The sequence below is a fragment of the Puma concolor genome, chromosome E2, assembly GCF_028749965.1.
Source record: "Puma concolor isolate L17-30 chromosome E2, mPumCon1.1.hap2, whole genome shotgun sequence".
In the NCBI taxonomy this organism is placed as follows: Eukaryota; Metazoa; Chordata; class Mammalia; order Carnivora; family Felidae; genus Puma; species Puma concolor.
This window is the reverse complement of record NC_141681.1, coordinates 60914420-60923341: the sequence shown is the minus strand read 5'-3', so window position 1 is coordinate 60923341 and position 8922 is coordinate 60914420.

The following is an 8922-nucleotide window of genomic DNA, read 5'->3' as shown; positions in this document are numbered from 1 at the left end:
AGTCACTAAAGTTTAGCATCTAGCAAGCGGATCTTGCCTACAGCCATTGTTACTCTGTGCATTATTACTCTACTGTCACTGCAATAGCAATGGTGAATTTTTATTTCTCTCCTTCCTTCTACATGTAGTAATTAGAATTCTCCTGTGAGGAAGAGTTGCCTTCCCTATTTATTTACTCAGTAATTTTTTTTATAGCAGTATGGATTCATGGATATTTACTTTGTCTTATGGGTTGTAATTTAGTACTATTGGTATTCATTTGTTCAGATTCTTTCAGCTTTGGCTGTATGGCATTGGCCAGCTTCCAACCCTGTCATGTTGGCTCCTCGACCTTTTCAACAAGCTCCCATTCTTTTCTGAACACTTCTAACTTGTTATACCCTCCTTAATCTCTCTCCCTTCACTTCCAAGTAAACCCTGCTGTAACTTCTTGATGGCTTCTCTCTCCTGTCCTGTGAAATCTGCTTCTTTCCCCAAGGCTATCAGTTTATTCAGGCTCTTATCAATCTCAGTCATTTCACTTCTCCCTTCACCATTTTTGCAAAATCTGCATTATATCAGGATTGTGATTCACTTAATACATTTCTTTCAATTGTCTCATCCCTGTTTTTTGAAACTTTAATATACTACTTTAAAAGGAAAACATTAAGTCACCTCAAACAAAGGGTTTTACCCAGGCCAGAATCAGATTTCCCTGGTTGTTGCTAAGATGTCTTTTTACAGTTGGCCTATTTGAATCAGATCCAAACATGGTCCACAAATTGCATTTGGTTGTCTGATCTCAAGTCTTAATCTACAGCAGTCTCCTCTTTTTAATTTTGCTTAAGTTTATTTTTTTTTTTAAGTTAAAAAAAATTTATATTATTATTATTTTTTAAAATTTATTTATTCTGAGAGAGGGAGAGAGCACATGGGCAGGGGAGGGAGACAGAATCCCAAGCAGGCTCCGCACTGACATTGCGTAGCCCAATGCAGAGCTTGAACTCATGAACCCGTGAGATCTTGACCTGAGCCAAGATCAAGAGCTGGATGCCCAACTGGCTGAGCCACCCAGGCACCCCTCCTCTTATGTTTTAGTGCTTTATGTGATCCTTGGGATAGAGATATACCTTCCTCCCCTCCCCACCCAATTCCTAATATATCTGATAGCTTTGGTACTACTGTTATATTCTGGTTTAATTTTAATTTTAATTTAAGTTTACTTATTTATTTTTGAGACAGAGAGAGAGAGCAAGCATGGAAGGGGCAGAGAGAGAAGGAAAGAAAGAGAATCCCAAGCAGGCTTTGCACCGTCAGCGTGGAGCCTGATGTGGGGTTCAAACTCACAAATTGTGATGCTTAACTGACTTGAGCCACCCAGGCACACATGGTTTAATTTTTAATTTGGAAGCACTTTTATTTTAAAACATTTTTATTTTAAATTGTAGTAAATTTTTTTAAAAGTAATCTCTATAGGAGCACCTGGGTGGTTCACTCGGTTGAGTGTCTGATTTCAGCTCAGGTCATGATCTCACAGTCTGCGAGTTCAAGCCCTGCGTCGGGCTCTGTGCTGACAGCTCAGGGCCTGGAGCCTGCTTCCGATTCTGTGTCTCCCTCTTTTTCTGCCCTTCCCCTGCTTGCATTCTGTCTCTCTCTGAAAAATAGTTAAACATTAAAAAATAATTTTTTAAGTAATCTCTACAGCTCCAGTGTGGGGCTTGAACTAACAGCCCTGAGATCAAGAGTTGGATACTGCCATCTCAAACATTTTTTAAGTGTGCAGTTCAGTAGTGTTAATTACGGTCACATTATGTTCAACAGATCCCCAGGACTTTATCATCTTGCAAAACTAAAACTCTATGCCCATTAAGCAGTAACTCCCCATTTCTCCCTTTCCCCAGCCCCAGGGGCCATCATTCTAGCACTGTTTTTCTGTTAAAGCTTTGTGTGATTATGCAAATAATACTGGAAGAAACTGCCTGTTATCCTGTGGGATATCCCCCCTTCTGAATGTGTCTGCTTCCCGTGGTTTCCTTAAGCTCCTTCCTCTCTAAGTTAGCTCTAAGTATCCGAGACTTAGATTCATCTTCAACTTCTTTGGCTAGAATACATCATGGTGGGGGGTGGTTTGTACGCTGTATTATATTCTGTCAGGAGGCACACAGTGTTGGCTTTTCCCAAAGGCCTAGCCTTTTCAAGTCATTCTCCAGGCCACTGCACCAGTCACAGTGAGGTTTCAAAGTGTTCACCACCCCTGGGTTATACAGAGGCCAGCTGTTTAGTTCCTTCTTCATTACCTCTTCTAGATTTTCTCTGCATTCCTCCTTCATCACTGCAGCCTAGTCTTTAGACCCTTGAATTAAGAGGTAGTGGAGACTCTTGAGGGGTCTCAGAGTGGGCCATTTGTTGAGAATCCTGGGCCAGGGCTTCATGCTTCTTGAGGAGCCTTCACTAGAGAAAGTCAGGGAGCACAACTTGACTAAGTCTGTTCTGATGCTTTTCTCGTACCCACACTGGCAGCGGTGACAGCATGGCATCGCTCACCCTGCCTGTCACCCCTGAACTATTTGGAACACACAGAATATGTACAAGCCACAGCTTCCATATTTTACAAACTCGAGCTCACTGAGATGGTGCGTATCTCAGCCTGTTATTTTGGCTTTCAGCTTGCTGCTGTCCTTGTGGGCTTCCGAGGATAATGCTTTCCTGCTTCCCTGCTTTTCCCATGCAGTTCCTGACATCTGACAAGGCACTGCTCTTTTATTTGGGCTAATTTTTTAAATTTTGAAACACTCATGTTTTAAGCATTTTTTGTGATTATGCACGTAATGCATATTCCTTGAAGATTATAAAAATTTTTTAATATTTTTATTTATTTTTGAGACAGAGATAGAGAGCATAAGCAGGGGAGAGGCAGAGAGAGAGGGAGACACAGAATCGGAAGCAGGCTCCAGGCTCTGAGCTGTCAGCACAGAGCCCGATGCAGGGCTTGAACTCACAGACTGTGAGATCATGACCTGAGCTGAAATCAGACGCTTAACTGACTGAGCCACCCAGGCGCCCTTATTCCTTGAAGATTATAAAATAACATGTTTTTCTTTGAATACCTGTATCTCTCTCTCCCAGATATACTTGCTGCTAAAAGGGATAGAAAATTGTCCAGATATTTTTTCCTATGCATAGATCTATATAGATTTTTACATTAAAATATTTTTATGAAGTAGAATCATATCAGCACTGTTTTGAAGGTTGTAATCTTTATTCTAATATACCATGAACATCTTCCCATATCCATAAGTATGCTCCTAACTTTTGTTTTTTTTAGGACTGCCTCGTACTTGGTTACGTAGATGTATCCTGATTTACTTCACTAGCCTTCTAAGGTTGTAAACTGGGGTTGCTTGTAATCTGTCTCTGTGTGCACATTACTGCTATAGTTACACTTCCCTGCTATCTCTTGGACCTTAGCATATCCCTTATCAGTCTGCTCTATTGTCTTTGCATATAGTCATATTTCCTAAGAGGGAGTTCCCAGCAGAGGAATTTTTGGGCCAAAAGGTATGTGTATCTTGAAGGTTTTAGAAACATTCCTGGCCTCATCCCAGCAAGGTCTGAAAGTTGTGATTTTTTTCTCTAGGGAACTACTCTCTTCCACACCCCTTTTCTCCTTGAAGAATTATCACTACGAACCCATCTAATAATAGGAGTGAGGTCAGAGCTGGAAAGAGTCACAGGCAAAGTAGCTTGACCAGGGGAGGGGCAGAGAGAATCCCAGGCAGGCTCCATGCTGTCTATGCAGAGCCTGAGTGGGCTTGATCCCACGAACCATGAGATCATGACCTGAGCTGAAATCAAGAGCCGGACACAACCGACTGAGCCACCCAGGCACCTCTTGACATAGTTTTTTTTTTTTTTAAGTTATGTATTTAAGTTATCTCTACACCCAATATTTGGCTCTAACTCACAACCCGAGATCAAGAATCATATGCTCCTCCAACTATGCCAGCCAGGTGCCCCTTAACATAGTTTTATTAGGTTTACTTTCCTCATTAAACAAATAATATGAAGCATATTAAAGAAAATGTTGGAAAACAAGGCTAATCAATTTCCTGAGTCCCAGAATCTCAACAAGTACAAGCCCAGGAATGTAGTCCTGTTCACAGGTAGAAGAAGAGCTCTTGGCAGAGGAGAGACTGTGGGCTTTGGAGCCAGGCTGACCCACACCAAATCTTGCCCCTTCTAGGAAGCTGACTGATTAAAACTTGTTTCCTTAGGAAATGGGGTAACAGGGCTTCCCCCTGGAACTGTCCAAAAGGCCTGGGGCTCATCTGTGTAAAAGAGCCCAGTGGTGTCTGGTGAATAGTAGATACTCAGCTACCAGTAGCTGCTGTTACATAATGCTTTGTTTTCATGTAGTTTTCACTTACTTTTTAAGGTTTTCTTAGTGACAGCAAACTACAGAATCGTAAACCAGATTTAAACATTGAAACACATTTTATCGTTTAGTAAAACGATTCTCTATACAAAGAAGTTTATCTTTGGGTGAAGGTTTCTCAGAACATGTTGCAAATCTGAAGTTCTCATTTCATAATCACATTTTCAAAAAGTGGCTAATTATATCAAGGTTTGATTCAGAGAACATAAAGCATTGTATTTATAGTTTTCTTAGATTTCAAAGAAGTGATATTACTAGATGAGATGTGACGAACATTTCTGTGGCTCTGGGGAAAGAGCCTGATGAATTTGTGTCTGGAGGGGCAATGCCATTTGTAGCAGAGGGAGGCCAGGAGGTCCATGGGTGGGAAATAAGTGACAACCGTCCTCCCTCCTGAGTCACTGACAGGTGCTACTTATCACTTATGCTCTGTGTCCACTGCACTGGGAGAGTCTTTCACTCCAGGCAGACAAGGCCAACTGAGCAAAGTTTGTATGTGCAAAGGAATGTCTTTGCCGCACCTGGTGTAAATAAGCATTTGAACAGCTTTCCCAGTAGCTGGTGGATAACTCATTTAAAACACACCAACAAAAAAGTCTGCCTATTTGATAAGCCAAAGTAGTGAGTCTTTGCTTACTAATGAATTTTTCCCCGTATGTTTTTTTAAATTTCTTTGTGAACAGTTGAGGCTCTGTACCTACTTAGCTGTTGGGTCTTCATGCATTTTCTTATTGATTTGCCTGAACTCACTTTTCTTTTTTTGAAGTGTGCACTTCTGAAGGGTTAATGTTTTCCATTTTAAAGTAATACTTGGCTCATTAAAGACAATTTGTATTTTGCGGTACCTGGGTGGGCCCTGTTGGTAGAGCGTCTGATTCTGGCTCAGGTCATATCTCATGGTTCCTGAGTTCAAGCCCCGCACTGGGCTCACTGCTGTCAGCGCAGAGCCTGCTTTGGATCCTCTGTCCCTCTCTCGCTGCCTCTCCCCTGCTTGCTCTCTCTCTCAAAAATAAATAAACATTAAAAAAAAAGACAATTTGTATTTCTTAGAAAGGTAGAGTTCTCCTCCCTCTGTGCACCCCCCGCCAAGCACCATGAACACCTTTTTCTTATAATTTAAAAATGATAACTAGATTCATGAAAATGGTTGCCCCTGGAGAGCAGTGGGGAAAGGTCTGGTTTTCACAGCACCTCTGCCGTTTCTACCCGTGTGACTGTATTACCTATTGTAAGGTGTTTAAAGTTTTCATAGAGCTGTGCTCACTCCATGCATGCAATAGCGGATCTTATTTCCATCCAGTCCTACACCCACACCCTGCTTTTTCACCCCCTTGTCTGTTATCACCTCATTAATAGCCACACCAGAGCTTTCTATGTGGGGCCTTCCCTGTGTTGTCTGCTTGTTTGACTTAGTTCTGATTTTTCATAATTGCAAATGATACCATAATGAGCATTTTGGTGCTTGAAATGTTTTCCCAAACTTAGGATTCTTTCCTTCAGATAGGTTTTGCCAAAGGGGAATCACTGGGTCAGGAGGGCTATGATCGTTTAAAGGTTCTTGATGCATCCAAGCTCCTTTGAAAACATTACACCAGTTTGCGCTGCTGCCTGTAATGTGTTTGTCCCACACATCCTTGTTGGCATTATGTATTAACAGCATTTTTCACTTTGTTAATTTAATAGGGGAAAGGGCATCCAATTTTTATTGCATTTATTTAGTTTTTTTTTAATGTTTATTTATTTTTGAGAGGCAGAGACCACATGAGCAGGGGAGGAGCAGAGAGAGAGGGACAGACAAAATCCAAAGCAGGCCCCAGGCTCTGAGCTGTCAGCACAGAGCCCAACGTGAGACTTGAACCCACAGACCAGATCATGACCTGAGCTTAAGTCAGACACTCAAGCAACTGAGCCACCCGGGCACCCCTCATAATTTTATTTTATTTTAATGTTTATTTACTTATTTTGAGAGAGAAAGTTTATTCGAGCAGGGGAGAAGCAGAGGGGGAAAGAGAGAGAATCCCAAGCAGGCTCCATGCTGTCAGCGCAGAGCCCAGTGTGGCGCTCGAACTCATGAACTGAGCTCATGACCTGAGCCAAAATTAAGAGTTGCCCACTTAACCGACTGAGCCACCCAGGCACCCCTCACTTTAAGTCTCCTTTAACTACTCTTGAATTCCCTTTGGTATATTGCATGAAGAGAAGATCAAAATTACCCATTGTAAATTGCCTCAACATCAGTTATCAGTAAATGATTCATAGTCATATTGTTGTATAGTACGGAATCTAGTATCTGGACCATCTACTTTGTTTCATTTGCTTGTTGCCCTATTGTATCTTAGATCTGTACTCTTCTTTATAGCCTTATAGTTGAGTTTTCTATTACTGTGCCTTAAAGTGTATTTATATGTATTTTATATGAAAAATATATAATTGTTATTCTTCCAGATGAACACTTATGTTTATCAATTAAAAACCTTTTGGTGACTAGTAAACTATAAATAAATCAGAAAGAATTAACATTGTTTCATGTCCTTTCATGTATTCAAACTCATGTATTGATGAGGGTTTTATACTTTTCTTCTCATCAGGTCACAGGTTTTCCTCAGCCATTCCTATAATACTGTTGCAGTTGTGGGTTTCCTTGTGTAGGGTTTTTCTTTTTTCTGTTATAGTTCTCATATAAAAAAGGAAAGCCAGCATCCCAGGAATGGGGTCACTTTGGTGTTGCCCCCATTGCATGCCTTCAAGCCAACCAAACCCCAGACTTCCAGAAGCAGTTGGGGGCCAGAGATGCTCTTGATAAGAGCCTGGGACTCTCTCCCCAGGAAATTCAGAGATGCCTAGCAGTAAGGGTAGGTGTGTGTGCGTGTGTGCGCCCACACAGAGACTTACGAATGCCACCTCAGTGGGGTCAAGCGTGCCCCCACCTCGGCTTCGAATCTCTCCTTCCCCTGACGCTTGCAGTTGGGAAGCTCTGAGTTCAGTGCTGGCGCCCAGGCCATAATTAGGTCTCCTACAGGTGGGATCTTGGAGGAGGAAGGAAGTACAGGACCCACTGCCTGGCACCTCACCCACTTCAGCCTCTCAGGTAAAAAGATAGGCTTGGAAAAGGAATAAAGAGAAGAAGCAACCTGAGCGGCAAAGAACCTCCATGAGGCGCACGTAAGGGAGCCAGGGGGCAGGATGGGCAATGTCATGAGGAGGAAGGGGGATAACCCTAAACAAAGAACCTCCTGTTACAGAATCTTTTGATTTCTCAAGAAATCAAAATTGAGCTGGAATGCTCAATTTGTATGTGACATCTCCCAATATTTTAATGGGGACAGCTAATTTTAAAAAACCCACTCAGGAACAGAGAACATTTGCAGGCCATGTCTGCTCCGTAGGCCCCATTTTGGGGCATCTGACTCACTAGGGGCCAGATCCTCTGCTGGTTTCTAACCCTCATGCCTTGACCAGGTAGGGACACAGAGTTGAATAGGTTGGAAGAGGCAGTCACTTGCTCAAGAGGGCCAGCTAGAAACTGGTGGTGTCATAACTAAGTCAAAGTCAGGCTGTGTGACTCCCAAGCCGTGCTGTTACCGAGCCCATGGGTTTAAGGCAGTGTTTCTCGATGTGTGGTCCCTGGACCAGCAGTACCCCATTACCTGGTATAGCAGACAAGTGATGGCCCCCAAAGAGACCAGTTCCTAATCCCTGGAACCTGTAAATGTTACCTTATTTGGAGAAGGTGGCTTTTCAGATCTGATTAAGGATTTTGAGATGGAGGGATTACCTGGGTGGGCCTTAAATGCCATTAATATATCCTTATAAGGAGGCAGAATGAGATTTCACACACACACATGCACACACATGCACATGCGTGCACACAAGATTTGAAGACTGGAATGATTCAGCCACAAGCCAAGGAACACCAGAAGCTGAGGAGGCAACAGAGGATCATCACTGAAAGCCTCCAGATTATATCCTTGCTGACATCTTGATTTGGACACAGTGATACTGATTTTGGGTTTCTGACCTCCAGAACTCTGTGAGAAGAAATTTGTTGTTTTAAGCCACCAAGTTTGTGGCCATTTTTGAAAGCAGTCACAGGAAACCAGTACGCTTAGGAACATGTTAGGAGTGAATATTCTGAGGCCCCATCCCAGATCTACAGAATCAGAAATTCTGGGAGCGGAGCCCAGCACACTGTCTTTTAACAAGCCCTCCAGGAGATTCTGTCAGAACTTAAAGTTTCGAAACAAAGGCTGAAGCCAAGGGTTGAAAAAACAGGGACCAGGAATTTTGTGCGAACATGTTAATGGGGCCTGTGGCAGATCAGGAGGTGATCTTGACCTAAAGGCATTTGTGCATTTGTGTGACGTGCTTGGCCCCCACAGGCATATGGGCTTTCAAGTTGATCCTGAAAACCAGTATTTCTCAAACTTTAGTGCACAATATGGAGAAAGGTAATAAGCAAAACAAGGTGGTGTGTGCTACAAGGAAAAAGAAAACAAGGTAAGAAGGCA